Here is a 15,954-nt window from a genome sequence, read left to right as displayed (position 1 = left end):
CAAAATGCAGCTTTTATACATGTCTTTCTCTCTCACTGTCTCCCTCTCTCTCCCAGGGTCTCTCTCCTTCCTCTCGAACTGTTACACTCTCTCTCTCTCTCTCTGTCTGAAATTGGTCAACTCTCAGGGTCTCTCTCCTTCGTCTTAAAGGAAATGTCTCTGTGTTCGAAGCAACGCCGGCATCGACGAGCACAAGGCACCCATTCAAAATGTCTCGGCAGGAGAGATTTTCTAGTTATTCTTCCGCTTCCGTAAATTTTCGTCCCGCTACTCCTCCCACAAAGTTTGACGCACATTCACACAAAGTACATCAAACCGTGCGCATTTTTCTCGATCGGTGTGCTATGACTTTTCTAAGACATTCGTCAAACGGTTCGTTCGTAAATCGCAAAAATACCGAAAACCAAATGCATGGGAGTCAAGGTCTCTCGCCCATTTAGAGCGAGCAGTCAAGGTCTCTCGCCCAATTAGAGCGAGTGGGGGAAAAATGGCTGAAAACGGGCGTTTTTCAGCCACTTTTTTGGTCTTTAAACACTTCTCCTAGCCACAAACGGAGTCCGACAGACATGATTTTTACATCTGGTGAAAGTAGAGATTGTTTCCTACGCACACATGCCACTCTGACATCTCTCGGTCCAGTAGTTTAGGCTGAGTCAATTTACCGAGAAATCTTTTCCGGTCTCACCTCTCCATTGACTCCCATGTTAATTTTGGGAAAAAAAGTCAGAAAGGAGAAATACAGAAAAAAATTTCTAACTCGCTCCCACGGCCTCATTTCTGAACTCTCTCCCGCCAAAACATATCTGTACGTTCGGGGAAGTCTTGGGATTCTCACAATGTTTTCATTTCTTAGATAGGACCTATAGTTTTTGAGTTACAAGCATTTGTTTGAAGAGTGGCGCTAGAGCAGCGCCCTCTACCGTTTTCATTGACTTCAATGGAGATCTCCAAAAAAGATTCCTGATGAGAAAACTAAATTTCTAAATCGCTCTTACGGTCTCATTTCTTAACTCTTATGAAATATAAACATATGTGGACGTCGGCCAAAGTCTTGTGATTCTCACAATGTGTTCATTTCTCAGATACGACTTATAGATTTTGAGTTAGGAGCTTTTGTTTGAGGGTTGGTCTGAAACCAGTTTTTGTCTCCAAAGTGTGCGCGCAGCAGGTGTTCCTCATCTAATCAGTGAGTAACCATAGCAACCCCATAGACTGTCAGAGGTCAAGTCTCCTCTATAAATTTACTAGATTCAAAGTTTTTGCCACCATCCGCTTTGGCCCAGTGGTTAAGGCACTCGGATCATGTGACGTAAGTCTGGGTTTGAATCTGGGTGAGGGTGGTGGTTTTTGCTAAATTTTGGAGCATATAAATAAAAGTAAAAATAAGCCCCCCCACCCCCCCATAGTAACTGGATATTACCAGGAACATGTAATGGGCCTTTATTTTGAAAACAGCCCCCCCCCATTGTAATATAATGTTACCAGGAAGTCTGTACATAGCCTTTATTTTGAAATAAGCCGCCCCATAGTCATAGAATGCTACCAGGAAAGCTGTACAGAGCCTGGTTTTTCAAAATAAAACACCCAGATGGTTACAGGATGTTCCCAGGGAGCCGGAAAAAGAGTGGACTTTCAAAATAAAACTCCCAAATAGTTACAGAATGTGCCCAGGAATCCAGAAAGACGCTGGATTTTCAAAATAAAACCCCCAAATAGTTACAGAATGTTTCCAGGAAGCCTGAAAGACGCTGGATTTTCAAAATAAAACCCCCAAATAGTTAAGGAATGTTTCCAGGAAGCCTTAAAGACACTAGATTTTCAAAATAAAACCCCCAAATAGTTACAGAATATTCCGAGGAAGCCTAAAAGACACTGGATTTTCAAAATAAAACCCCCAAATAGTTACAGGATGTCCCTAGGAAGTCTAAAAAATGCTGGACCTTCAAAATAAAATGTCCAAATAGTTACAGAATATTTCGAGGAAGCCTAAAAGATGCTAGATTTTCAAAATAAAACCCCCAAATAGTTACAGGATGTTCCCAGGAAGCCTGAAGGAGGCTGAATTTTTAAAATGAAATCCCATGGATGGTGATTAGACCTTATAACATGGTTTCTCTCTGTCTCTGAAATTGGTCAAGTCTCTCAGTCACCACTCTGGATCATGTGATCAAAATGCAGCTTTTATACATGTCTTTCTCTCTCACTGTCTCACTCTCTCTCCCAGGGTCTCTCTCCTTCCTCTCGAACTATTACAGTCTCTCTCTCTCTCTCTCTCTCTCTCTGAAATTGGTCAACTCTCAGGGTCTCTGTCCTTCGTCTTAAAGGAAATGTCTCTGTTTTCGAAGCAACGCCGGCATCGACGAGCACAAGGCACCCATTCAAAATGTCTCGGCAGGAGAGATTTTCTAGTTATGGGTGCCTTGCCAGCTGGGGGCTCCGCCCCCGGCTGGCAATGCATTGGCACTTATATTATTATTGCTCGGGCTTATTATTCTTCCGCTTCCGTAAATATTCGTCCCGCTACTCCTCCCACAAAGTTTGACGCACATTCACACAAAGTACATCAAACCGTGCGCATTTTTCTCGATCGGTGTGCTATGACTTTTCTAAGACATTCGTCAAACGGTTCATTCGTAAATCGCAAAAATACCGAAAACCAAATGCATGGGAGTCAAGGTCTCTCGCCCATTTAGAGCGAGCAGTCAAGGTCTCTCGCCCAATTAGAGCGAGTGGGGGAAAAATGGCTGAAAACGGGCGTTTTTCAGCCACTTTTTTTGTCTTTAAACACTTCTCCTAGCCACAAACGGAGTCCGACAGACATGATTTTTACATCTGGTGAAAGTAGAGTTTGTTTCCTACGCACACATGCCACTCTGACATCTCTCGGTCCAGTAGTTTAGGCTGAGTCAATTTACCGAGAAATCTTTTCCGGTCTCACCTCTCCATTGACTCCCATGTTAATTTTTGGAAAAAAGTCCGAAAAGGAGAAATACGAAGAAAAATTTCTAACTCGCTCCCACGGCCTCATTTCTGAACCCTTTCTCGCCAAAACATATCTGTACGTTCGTGGAAGTCTTGGGATTCTCAAAATGTTTTCATTTCTTAGATAGGACCTATAGTTTTTGAGTTACAAGCATTTGTTTGAAGAGTGGCGCTAGAGCAGCGCCCTCTACCGTTTTCATTGACTTCAATGGAGATCACCAGAAAAGATTCCTGATGAGAAAACTACATTTCTAAATCGCTCTTACGGTCTCATTTCTTAACACTTATTAAATATAAACATATGTGGACGTCGGCCAAAGTCTTGTGATTCTCACAATGTGTTCATTTCTCAGATACGCCTTATAGATTTTGAGTTAGAAGCCTTTGTTTGAGGGTTGGTCTGAAACCAGTTTTTGTCTCCAAAGTGTGCGCGCAGCAGGTGTTCCTCATCTAATCAGTGAGTAACCATAGCAACCCCATAGACTGTCAGAGGTCAAGTCTCCACTATAAATTTACTAGATTCAAAGTTTTTGCCACCATCCGCTTTGGCCCAGTGGTTAAGGCACTCGGATCATGTGACGTAAGTCTGGGTTCGAATCCGGGTGAGGGTGGTGGTTTTTGCAAAATTTTTTAACATTTAAATAAAAGTACAAATAAGCCCCCCCACCCCCCCATAGTAACTGGATATTACCAGGAACATGTAATGGGCCTTTATTTTGAAAATAAGCCCCCCCCCCATTATAACAGAATGTCACTAGGAAGTCTATACAGAGCCTTTATTTTGAATATAAAAATAAATAACCCTCCCCCATTGTAATAGAATGTCACAAGGAAGACTGTACAAAGCCTTTATTTTGAAAATAAGCCCCCCCACCCCTCCATATTACAAGGAAACATGTACAGAGCCTATGTTTAAGCGTATAAATAAGCCCCCCCATCCCCCCCCATAGTAACTGGATATTACCAGGAACCTGTAATGAGCCTTTATTTTGAAAATAGCCCCACCCATTGTAATAGAATGTTACCAGGAAGTCTGTACATAGCCTTTATTTTGAAATAAGCCCCCCCATAGTAATAGAATGCTAACAGGAAAGCTGTACAGAGCCTGGTTTTTCAAAATAAAACCCCCAGATGGTTACAGGATGTTCCCAGGGAGCTGGAAAAATAGTGGATTTTCTAAATAAAACTCCCAAATAGTTACAGGATGTTCCCTGGAAGAGTAAAACAAAGCTAGAATTTCAAAATAAAATCCCCAGATTGTTAAGGAATGTTTCTAAGAAGCCTAAAAAAAGCTGGATTTTCAAAATAAAATGCCCAAATAGTTATAGAATGTTCCCAGGGAGCCGGAAAAAGAGTGGATTTTCAAAATAAACCCCCCAAATAGTAACAGAATGTTCCCAGGACGCCTGAGAGATGCTGGATTTTCAAAATAAACCCCCCAAATAGTAACAGAATGTTCCCAGGACGCCTGAGAGATGCTGGATTTTCAAAATAAAAACCCCAAATAGTTAAAAAATATTCCCAGGAAGTCTAAAAGATGCTGTACCTTCAAAATAAAACCCCCAAATAGTGACAGGATGTCCCTAGGAAGTCTAAAAAACGCTGGACCTTCAAAATAAATTGTCCAAATAGTTACAGAATATTCTGAGGAAGCCTAAAAGATGCTAGATTTTCAAAATAAAACCCCCAAATAGTTACAGGATGTTCCCAGGAAGCCTGAAGGAGGCTGAATTTTTAAAATGAAATCCCATGGATGGTGATAAGACCTTACATCATGGTTTCTCTCTGTCTCTCTGAAATTGGTCTCTCACTGACCTGGATCATGTATGTTTACAAAATCAAGCAGCTCTCACCGTCTCTCTCTCTCTCTTAAACGTAATGTCTCTCTGAAATCGAATGTCATGTAAACCTGGATAATATATGTCTCTATGTCCTTCGTCTTAAAGGAAATGTCTCTGTGTTCGAAGCAACGCCGGCATCGACGAGCACAAGGCACCCATTCAAAATGTCTCGGCAGGAGAGATTTTCTAGTTATGGGTGCCTTGCCAGCTGGGGGCGGAGCCCCCAGCTGGCAATGCATTGCATGGGGCGAAGCCCCATGCAATGCATTGGCACTTATATTATTATTCCTCGAACTTTCGGGTTTATTATTCTTCGTTCTTCTTCCGCCGTTTTTTTGTCCTGCTACTCCTCCCACAGATTTCATCGCACATACTCGAGACCTATAAAAATACATGCGGAAATACGTCGAATCGTGTGCTATGACTTTTCTAAGAATTTCGTCCAATAATTCGCTCAAAAATCGCGAAAACGTGGCCGAAATCGACGAATGGGACTCAAGGTCTCTCGCCCTAAAGAGAGAATCGGCCAAAACGGGCGTTTTTCAGCCACTTTTTCTCTGTTTAAACACTTCTCCTAGCCACAAACGGAGTCCGACAGACATGATTTTTACATCTGGTGAAAGTAGAGTTTGTTTCCTACGCACACATGCCACTCTGACATCTCTCGGTCCAGTAGTTTAGGCTGAGTCAATTTACCGAGAAATCTTTTCCGGTCTCACGTCTCCATTGACTCCCATGTTAATTTTTGGAAAAAAGTCCGAAAAGGAGAAATACGAAGAAAAATTTCTAACTCGCTCCCACGGCCTCATTTCTGAACTCTCTCCCGCCAAAACATATCTGTACGTTCGGGGAAGTCTTGGGATTCTCACAATGTTTTCATTTCTTAGATAGGACCTATAGTTTTTGAGTTACAAGCATTTGTTTGAAGAGTGGCGCTAGAGCAGCGCCCTCTACCGTTTTCATTGACTTCAATGGAGATCACCAAAAAAGATTCCTGATGAGAAAACTAAATTTCTAAATCGCTCTTACGGTTTCATTTCTTAACTCTTATTAAATATAAACATATGTGGACGTCGGCCAAAGTCTTGTGATTCTCACAATGTGTTCATTTCTCAGATACGACTTATAGATTTTGAGATAGAAGCTTTTGTTTGAGGGTTGGTCTGAAACCAGTTTTTGTCTCCAAAGTGTGCGCGCAGCAGGTGTTCCTCATCTAATCAGTGAGTAACCATAGCAACCCCATAGACTGTCAGAGGTCAAGTCTCCTCTATAAATTTACTAGATTCAAAGTTTTTGCCACCATCCGCTTTGGCCCAGTGGTTAAGGCACTCGGATCATGTGACGTGAGTCTGGGTTCGAATCCGGGTGAGGGTGGTGGTTTTTGCTAATTTTTGGAGCATATAAATAAAAGTAAAAATAAGCCCCCCCACCCCCCCATAGTAACTGGATGTTACCAGGAACATGTAATGGGCATTTATTTTGAAAATAAGCCCCCCCCCCATTATAATAGAATGTTACCAGCAAACATGTAATGAGCCTTTATTTTGAATATAAAAATAAACAACCCTCCCCCATTGTAATAGAATGTTATCAGGAAGTCTGTACAAAGCCTTTATTTTGAAAATAAGCCCCCCCACCCCCCATATTACAAGGAAACATGTACAGAGCCTATGTTTGAGTGTATAAATAAGCCCCCCCATCCCCCCAATAGTAACTGGATATTACCAGGAAACATGTAATGAGCCTTTATTTTGAAAATAGCCCCCCCCATTGTAATAGAATGTTACCGGGAAGTCTGTACAGAGCCTTTATTTTGAAATAAGCCCCCCCATAGCAATAGAATGCTACCAGGAAAGCTGTAATGAGCCTGGTTTTTCAAAATAAAACCCCCAGATGGTTACAGGATGTTCCCAGGGAGCTGGAAAAATAGTAGATTTTCAAAATAAAACTCCCAAATAGTTACAGGATGTTCCTAGGAAGAGTAAAAAAAGCTAGAATTTCAAAATAAAATCCCCAGATTGTTAAGGAATGCTTCTAAGACGCCTAAAAAAAGCTGGACTTTCAAAATAAAAACCCCAAATAGTAACAGAATGTTCCCAGGACGCCTGTGAGATGCTGGATTTTCAAAATAAAAACCCCAAATAGTTACAAAATATTCCCAGGAAGTCTAAAAGATGCTGTACCTTCAAAATAAAACGCCCAAATAGTTACAGAATATTCCGAGGAAGCCTAAAAGACACTGGATTTTCAAAATAAAACCCCCAAATAGTTACAGGATGTCCCTAGGAAGTCTAAAAAATGCTGGACCTTCAAAATAAAATGTCCAAATAGTCACAGAATATTCCGAGGAAGCCTAAAAGATGCTAGTTTTTCAAAATAAAATCCCCAGATGGTCATGGGATGTTCCTAAGAAGCCCAAAAAAGTCTGGACTTTCAAAATAAAAACCCCAGATAGTTGCGGGATGTTGTCAGGATGCTTGAAGGAGTCTGGATTTTCGAAATAAAATCCACAAATAGTTACAGGATGTTCCCAGCAAGCCTGAAGGAGGCTGAATTTTTAAAATAAAATCCCCAGATGTTTACAGGATGTTCCCAGGAAGCCTGAAGGAGGCTGAATATTTAAAATGAAATCCCATGGATGGTGATTAGACCTTATAACATGGTTTCTCTCTGTCTCTGAAATTGGTCAAGTCTCTCAGTCACCACTCTGGATCATGTGATCAAAATGCAGCTTTTATACATGTCTTTCTCTCTCACTGTCTCACTCTCTCTCCCAGGGTCTCTCTCCTTCCTCTCGAACTATTACAGTCTCTCTCTCTCTCTCTCTCTCTCTCTCTCTGAAATTGGTCAACTCTCAGGGTCTCTGTCCTTCGTCTTAAAGGAAATGTCTCTCTGTACGCGAGCATCGGCGACGAGCACAAGGCACCCATTCAAAATGTCTCGGCAGGAGAGATTTTCTAGTTATTCTTATTTCTTCTTCCCAAAATTTCGTCCCGCTACTCCTCCCACAGATTTCATCGCACATACTTGAGACCTATAAAATACGATGCGGAATTACGTCGAATCCTGTGCTATGACTTTTCTAAGAATTTCGTCCAGTAGTTCGCTCAAAAATCGCAAAAACGTGGCCAAAATCGACGAATGGGACTAAAGCTCGCTTTCTCAAAAGAGCGAGTGGCCAAAAACGGGCGTTTTTCAGCCACTTTTTTTGTCTTTAAACACTTCTCCTAGCCACAAACGGAGTCCGACAGACATGATTTTTACATCTGGTGAAAGTAGAGTTTGTTTCCTACGCACACATGCCACTCTGACATCTCTCGGTCCAGTAGTTTAGGCTGAGTCAATTTACCGAGAAATCTTTTCCGGTCTCACCTCTCCATTGACTCCCATGTTAATTTTGGGAAAAAAAGTCTGGAAAGGAGAAATACGAAGAAAAATTTCTAACTCGCTCCCACGGTCTCATTTCTGAACTCTCTCCCGCCAAAACATATCTGTACGTTCGTGGAAGTCTTGGGATTCTCACAATGTTTTCATTTCTTAGATAGGACCTATAGTTTTTGAGTTACAAGCATTTGTTTGAAGAGTGGCGCTAGAGCAGCGCCCTCTAACTTTTGAATGGACTTCAATGGAGATCTCCAAAAAAGATTCCTGATGAGAAAACTAAATTTCTAAATCGCTCTTACGGTTTCATTTCTTAACTCTTATTAAATATAAACATATGTGGACGTCGGCCAAAGTCTTGTGATTCTCACAATGTGTTCATTTCTCAGATACGACTTATAGATTTTGAGTTAGAAGCTTTTGTTTGAGGGGTGGTCTGAAACCAGTTTTTGTCTCCAAAGTGTGCGCGCAGCAGGTGTTCCTCATCTAATCAGTGAGTAACCATAGCAACCCCATAGACTGTCAGAGGTCAAGTCTCCTCTATAAATTTACTAGATTCAAAGTTTTTGCCACCATCCGCTTTGGCCCAGTGGTTAAGGCACTCGGATCATGTGACGTAAGTCTGGGTTCGAATCTGGGTGAGGGTGGTGGTTTTTGCTAATTTTTGGAGCATATAAATAAAAGTAAAAATAAGCCCCCCCACCCCCCCCATAGTAACTGGATATTACCAGGAACATGTAATGGGCCTTTATTTTGAAAATAAGCCCCCCCCCCCATTATAACAGAATGTTACCAGCAAACATGTAATGAGCCTTTATTTTGAATATAAAAATAAACAACCCTTGCCCATTTTAATAGAATGTTATCAGGAAGTCTGTACAAAGCCTTTATTTTGAAAATAAGCCCCCCCATCCCCCCATATTACAAGGAAAAATGTACAGAGCCTATGTTTAAGTGTATAAATAAGCCCCCCCATAGTAACTGGATATTACCAGGAAGTCTGTACAGAGCCTTTATTTTGAAAATAAGCCCCCCAATAGTAACTGGATGTTACCAGGAAGTCTGTACAAAGCCTTTATTTTGAAAATAAGCCCCCCCATAGTAATAGAATGTTACTTGGAAACATGTAATGAGCCTGGTTTTTCAAAATAAAAATCCCAAATAGTTACAGGATGTTCCTAGGAAGCGTAAAAAAAAGCTAGATTTTCAAAATACAACCCCCAAATAGTTACAGAATATTTTGAGGAAGCCTAAAACATGCTGGATTTTCAAAATAAAACCCCCAGATGGTTACAGGATGTTCCCAGGGAGCCGGAAAAAGAGTGGACTTTCAAAATAAAACTCCCAAATAGTTACAGAATGTTCCCGGGAAGCCTGAAAGATGCTGGATTTTCAAAATAAAACTCCCAAAATAGTTACAGAATGTTTCCAGGAAGCCTGAAAGACACTGGATTTTCAAAATAAAACCCCCAGATGGTTACAGGATGTTCCCAGGGAGCCGGAAAAAAGAGTGGACTTTCAAAATAAAACTCCCAAATAGTTACAGAATGTTCCCAGGAAGCCTGAAAGACGCTGGATTTTCAAAATAAACCCCCCAAATAGTTACAGAATATTCCGAGGAAGCCTAAAAGACACTGGATTTTCAAAATAAAACCCCCAAATAGTTACAGGATGTCCCTAGGAAGTCTAAAAAATGCTGGACCTTCAAAATAAAATGTCCAAATAGTTACAGAATATTTCGAGGAAGCCTAAAAGATGCTAGATTTTCAAAATAAAACCCCCAAATAGTTACAGGATGTTCTCAGGAAGCCTGAAGGAGGCTGAATTTTTTTAATGAAATCCCATGGATGGTGATTAGACCTTATAACATGGTTTCTCTCTGTCTCTGAAATTGGTAAAGTCTGTCAGTCACGACTCTGGATCATGTGATCAAAATGCAGCTTTTATACATGTCTTTCGCTCTCTCACTGTATCACTGTCTCACTCTCTCTCCCAGGGTCTCTCTCCTTCCTCTCGAACTATTACAGTCTCTCTCTCTCTCTCTCTCTCTGAAATTGGTCAACTCTCAGGGTCTCTGTCCTTCGTCTTAAAGGAAATGTCTCTGTGTTCGAAGCAACGCCGGCATCGACGAGCACAAGGCACCCATTCAAAATGTCTCGGCAGGAGAGATTTTCTAGTTATGGGTGCCTTGCCAGCTGGGGGCTGGATATTACCAGGAACATGTAATGGGCCTTTATTTTGAAAATAAGCCCCCCCCCCCCCATTATAACAGAATGTTGCTAGGAAGTCTATACAGAGCCTTTATTTTGAATATAAAAATAAACAACCCTCCCCCATTGTAATAGAATGTCACAAGGAAGACTGTACAAAGCCTTTATTAAGGCTCATTACATGTTTGCTGGTAACATTCTATTATAATGGGGGGGGGCTTATTTTCAAAATAAAGGCCCATTACATGTTCCTGGTAATATCAGCGTTGCCTCGAACACTGAGACGCATATTATCCAGGTTTACATGAAATCCAATTTTAGAGAGACATTACGTTTAAAAGAGAGAGAGAGAGAGAGAGAGAGACGGTGAGAGCGAAAGACATTTCCAAAAGCTGCTTGATTTTATAAACATACAAGATCCAGGTCAGTGAGAGACTTGACCAATTTCAGAGAGACAGAGAGAAACCATGTTTTAAGGTCTTATCACCATCCATGGCATTTAATTTTTAAAATTCCCCCTCCTTCAGGCTTCTTTGGAACATCCTGTAACTATTTGGGGTTTTTATTTTGAAAATCTAGCCTCTTTCAGGCTTCCTGGGAACATTTTGTAAATAATTGGTGTTTTTATTTTGAAAATCCAGACTCCTTCAGGCTTCCTGGTAAGGTCTTGTCGCCATCCAGGACTTTTATTTTGAAATACCAGCGTCTTTTAGGCTTCCTGGAAACATTCTGTAACTATTTGGGAGTTTTATTTTGAAAATCCAGTGTCTTTCAGGCTTCCTGGGAACATTCAGTAACTATTTGGGAGTTTTATTTTGAAAGTCCACTCTTTTTCCGGCTCCCTGGGAACATCCTGTAACCATCTGGGGGTTTTATTTTGAAAAACCAGGCTCATTACATGTTTCCTAGTAACATTCTATTACTATGGGGGGGGGGCTTATTTTCAAAATAAAGGCTCATTACATGTTTTCTGGTAATATCCAGTTACTATGGGGGGGGTGGGGGGGCTTATTTATACGCTTAAACATAAGCTCTGTACATGTTTCCTTGTAATATGGGGGGTGTGGGGGGGCTTATTTTCAAAATAAAGGCTTTGTACAGTCTTCCTTGTGACATTCTATTACAATGGGGGAGGGTTGTTTATTTTTATATTCAAAATAAAGACTCTGTATAGACTTCCTAGTAACATTCTATTATAATGGGGGGGGGGGGCTTTTTTTCAAAATAAAGGCCCATTACATGTTCCTGGTAATATCCAGTTACTATGGGGGGGGTGGGGGGGCTTATTTTTACTTTTATTTATATGTTCAAAAATTTAGCAAAAACCACCAGCCACACCCAGATTCGAACCCAGACTTACGTCACATGATCCGAGTGCCTTAACCACTGGGCCAAAGCGGATGGTGGCAAAAACTTTGAATCTAGTAAATTTATAGAGGAGACTTGACCTCTGACAGTCTATGGGGTTGCTATGGTTACTCACTGATTAGATGAGGAACACCTGCTGCGCGCACACTTTGGAGACAAAAACTGGTTTCAGACCAACCCTCAAACAAAAGCTTCTAACTCAAAATCTATAAGTCGTATCTGAGAAATGAACACATTGTGAGAATCACAAGACTTTGGCCGACGTCCACATATGTTTTTAATTCATAAGAGTTAAGAAATGAGACCGTAAGAGCGATTTAGAAATGTAGTTTTCTCATCAGGAATCTTTTTGGGTGATCTCCATTGAAGTCCATTCAAAAGTTAGAGTGTGCTGCTCTAGCGCCACTCTTCAAACAAATGCTTGTAACTCAAAAACTATAGGTCCTATCTAAGAAATGAAAACATTTTGAGAATCCCAAGACTTCCACGAACGTACAGATATGTTTTGGTGGGAGAGAGTTCAGAAATGAGACCGTGGGAGCGAGTTAGAAATTTTTCTTCGTATTTCTCCTTTTCTGACTTTTTTTCCCAAAATTAACATGGGACTCAATGGAGAGGTGAGACCGGAAAAGATTTCTCAGTAAATTGACTCAGCCTAAACTACTGGACCGAGAGATGTCAGAGTGGCATGTGTGCGTAGGAAACAAACTCTACTTTCACCAGATGTAAAAATCATGTCTGTCGGACTTCGTTTGTGGCTAGGAGAAGTGTTTAAAGACAAAAAAAGTGGCTGAAAAACGCCCGTTTTTGCCCTCTTGCTCTTTAGGGCGAGAGACCTTGAGTCCCATTCGTCGGTTTTGGCTACGCCCCATGCAGAGCCCCCAGCTGGCCATAATAAACGCAGAAAGTTTGAGGAATAATAATATTAGTGCCATGCAATGCATGGGGCTTCGTAGTATCACTTACGTAGTGTCCGTGACGTCACCCGTTGGTTTCTGAACAGTGAAAATGAGGCTCGTAGTGGGCGTTTCACCCGGCGCCATCTTGCCGGGGCCTGACTCCTCCTAGTTCCGGGCTAACCCATATATGGGCAAAAAGGAGGCGCGCGAGTGGACGCTAGGCGGGCCGAGTGAAGACTGACAACTGAGCCACGCCCACAGAGCTTATTACCTGGTTAGGTCAGGCTAAGGAGATAGGCTAAATGCTACCCGCTACTGCTAACCTGCTATCGCTGCGGTGTAGTTGCTCCGGGATGGTCGCGGTCGTAACATCGAACAGAACAGAGGTAAGTTACACTGAAACTTTACAACAACAAAACCTATTGATTTATTTATTATTATAATCATACCACATATACTTACAAGCCTCAAGTGGTTTTTAATGTTATTGTGGTAATTCACCGTTTATTTAACACGTCTCATGAAGTTTGAAGCAAGTTAACTAGCTTTAGTAAAGAGTTGTGTTTTGTCATTTGATTGTAATTTTAATAAGTTCATATTAATAAGCTGCATGTGATACAGACTTGTATAACCGCCATTACTATTACAACCTCTTTTTTAGCCTGTTATGAATTCACAGTGAATTAGACTCAGTGCAGATGTGTAATTATATGACAGTTTAGATGTGATTTTAATCTCCACACACCACTGTTGTAAACAGTGCTCATATATATTATATATATATCTGTTTTAACACTGTGAGAAGTTGAGGGACTTGAAGTGGACTGTTATCAACAGCACTGTGAGAGATTATCACCTTGAATATTACAGATGTGGTAGAAAGACATGTTATATATTTGTACAATGTTTATTTCTTTTAGTACATCAGTTTGGCTGAAATCTGTGGAGCTTCCACCTGCTGAACACAGAATAAACTGTAGGTACCCGTCTTGGCTGCTTAACACAGCTGATATTACATGTGTCAACATTATTGTAATTATTGTCTTCTACAGTATCTGTAAATAATCGTGTTTCTCCTCTGTTCCTTAATATCTACAGATGTGACAATGATTTCAGCATGAAACATCCTTTAACATGACTTTTTTCATTTCATGAAGCACTGCAACACCTGATGTCCTCAGAATCCACTGTGGCAGCAGCAACATGGTGGAGATCGGCAGCTTCAGGCTGGTCAACATGTTAATAATATTGAGTCAATTTCTATATCCATTATGGTTGGTAAAATTAACACTGTTATCACAACGATGTTCATCTTTTACTTTCTGATTTGATAAACCTTAGATAAAAAGTGTTGTCTTTTCTTTTTTGCCATAAGAGACAGAACACGGTCGGCACAGCTGTGTCCCTCAGGTTTGTCCGTCCCTAATAAAATGACAGGAAACATAAAAGTATGGCATTATTGCAGAGATAAGTGTTACTTTCAAACAAAGTCTGTGTCCTTATATTCTGTGGATATTCAAGTATGTATCTGAATATGGTTTGGGATTAAACAGTGTACTACAATGAATGTGCAGTATGGAGTTCTTTCACATTAAAAGTATTGCATATATAATGTAATGCATCATGTGCAATAATTTGCTTTAATTGTTAGTAAGTTATGAAAACAGGTCTATACCTGGTAGGTAAACTGTTCATTCATAAATAAAGTCCAGCTCAACAAGTTTCACACTGCAGCAGCTGCACTAACGTTATTTCTGAACCAATAATCTAATAAAACATTAATACTGAAGTTACTCACAGTAACGTAGTCAAGCCAAATAGGTTGGCGAGCTGAACAACTTTACATAACGTTAAATATCTAACTTGATGATATTCACTAAACACACAGTCGCCTTCGGTTTAAAAGATTTTTCACCATGAACTCTAACGCTCCTCTCTCCGCTGTGTGGACGCTTCATGTCGGGTTAATAACCCCCGTCCCTCCCGTTAGCATCGCCGTTACTGCTGGTATCTTGCCTGGAGGTTAGCGGAGCTAAGCTAACCAGCCAGGTAATAATACCTGCTCATCACCACTGACACGTAAATCAAAGACAGTACTTTACTCACCACAGACACTGCAGCACAGACGTCTTCCACTTCTCCGTCAGGACATCAGCCGAACAACAAACGATGATGTTCATCCGACATGTGAGTGAAAACTCCCCCACAGACTCCGCTCGTGCTCGGTGACGGGGATTAGCCTGTTAGCTCAGGTGAAGCCGAGCAGACCACAGGCTAACAGCCAGAGTGAAGAGCTAACGGTGACGTCACGTGTCAATCAAGTGATAATTATTCACAATTTCAAACCTCTAAATTATCTAAACGAGCGTATTGGCCTCAGCGCTCAGCCCAGGATGTTGCCGCTTGGTGCCAATGCATTGCATCGGGCTTATTAAGGCACCCATAATAAGCCCGAGCAATAATAATATAAGTGCCAATGCATTGCATGGGGCGGAGCCCCCAGCTGGCAAGGCACCCATAATAAAAATAAGCCCCCAACCCCCCCATAGTAACTGGATATTACCAGGGACATGTGATGAGCCTTTATTTTGAAAAAAAGCCCCCCCCAATAGTAATAGGATGCTACCAGGAAGTCTGTACAGAGCCTGGTTTTTCAAAATAAAACCCCCAGATGGTTACAGGATGTTCCCAGGGAGCCGGAAAAAGATCGGATTTTCAAAATAAAACTCCCAAATAGTGACAGGATGTCCCTAGGAAGTCTAAAAAAGGCTGGACCTTCAAAATAAAATGCCCAAATAGTTACAGAATGAGGGAAACATGTAATGAGCTGTTTGCGGTGTTTTTATTTTATTATATTTCCTGTGAGTAACTAATGGTTAAATGTTCCCTCTGCATAATCGGAAAACATCTCATCATCTGCTTTAGAGGAAACTTGTAGGCATAGAGCACAGAATGAATCACTCTACTGTATATATCCCTCGGTTATAAATAAAGTTGTAAGTACATTTTCTTCCCACTGCGGTTCTCTTTTCCTAACTTCTTAGTGTTTTTCCCGCTTGTCTTTCCTTCACCTCATGATGTTTTTCCATTGGGGTCATGGAATCCTGGTTAGGAAAGGATATATATATATTTAACCTTTTGACTGCCATGGCCTTTGTCCCTGTGTTTTTACTATTTCAGGGGAGAAGTGATCGATGATGATGATGATGATGATGCGTTTACTTGTATACTGTAACATTCACTTATATATGTTGTAATTATTACTTGAAGGTG

The 15,954-nt window shown here is 41.0% G+C and overlaps 1 long non-coding RNA gene across 1 annotated transcript; it reads right to left on the bottom strand.

The window, feature by feature from the left end:
* Positions 1-13,572: 13,572 nt before the first annotated feature.
* On the bottom strand, positions 13,573-15,220 carry LOC138407724 (uncharacterized). The gene is made up of 2 exons (XR_011241050.1): positions 14,788-15,220; positions 13,573-14,103 (listed from the first exon to the last, which is right to left on the bottom strand). It is a non-coding gene; the product is annotated as an uncharacterized lncRNA (long non-coding RNA).
* Between the last annotated feature and the right edge of the window lie 734 nt (positions 15,221-15,954).

This window comes from Paralichthys olivaceus, chromosome 5 (assembly GCF_024713975.1).
Source record: "Paralichthys olivaceus isolate ysfri-2021 chromosome 5, ASM2471397v2, whole genome shotgun sequence".
Lineage (NCBI taxonomy): Eukaryota > Metazoa > Chordata > Actinopteri > Pleuronectiformes > Paralichthyidae > Paralichthys > Paralichthys olivaceus.
Note: the sequence above shows the minus strand (reverse complement) of the source record. Positions and strands in the feature narration are given on the sequence as shown.